Raw genomic sequence first — 862 nt, 5'->3', positions numbered from 1 at the left:
GTTTGCAATGAACAAGTCGTTGGTCTTGCAAAATTCTACCATATGAGTTCCAGCATTATTTCTGTCACCAAGGCCAAATTCCATCATAGTTTCTCATTTTTTTTTGAAATTTAAAAGATTTTTAAAAGTAATTCATATTGACGCTGTTGTTGTTAGGTGCCATCAAGTTGGCTCTGACACATATTGAACCTGTGTACAACAGAATGAAACACTGCTCAGTCCTGTGCCAGACTCACAATCCTTGTTATACCTGAGCCCATCGTTGTAGCCACTATGTCATTATATCTCCTTGAGGGCCTTGCCTTTCTTTGCTGACCCTCCACTTTACCAAACATGATATCCTTCTCCAGGGAATGGTCCCTTCTGTCAGCATGACCAAAGTAAGTGAGACGAAGTCTGGCCATTCTCCCTTCCAAGGAACATTCTGGCTGCATTTCTTCCAGGACAGACCTGTTCATTCTTTTGCCAGTCCATGGTACTTTCAGTATTCTTCACCCACACCACAACTCAAAAGCATCAAACCTTTGGTCTTCCTTGTTCATTGTCCAGTTCTCACATGCATATGAGGTGATTGAAAATACCATGGCTGGGGTTTGGTGCATTTTAGTCTTCACAGAGACATCTTTTCTTTTCAGCACTTTAAAAGGGTCTTTTGCAGCAGATTTGCCTAGTACAATACTTAGTCTTATGTCTTGACTGTTACTTACATTGGTGTTGATTGTGGAACCAAGTAATATGTGATCCTTAATGATTTCAATCTTTTCTCCATTTATTGTGATGTTGCTGATTGGTCCAGTGTTCATGATTTTTGTTTTCTTTATGCTGAGATGTAATTCATACTGAAGACTGTAGTCTTTAATCT

The sequence above is a fragment of the Orycteropus afer genome, unplaced genomic scaffold (genome assembly GCF_000298275.1).
Source record: "Orycteropus afer afer isolate SDZICR_OR568_19922 unplaced genomic scaffold, OryAfe1.0 scaffold00157, whole genome shotgun sequence".
In the NCBI taxonomy this organism is placed as follows: domain Eukaryota; kingdom Metazoa; phylum Chordata; class Mammalia; order Tubulidentata; family Orycteropodidae; genus Orycteropus; species Orycteropus afer.
The sequence above is the reverse complement of the archived record's forward strand: the minus strand, read 5'-3'. Positions refer to the sequence as shown.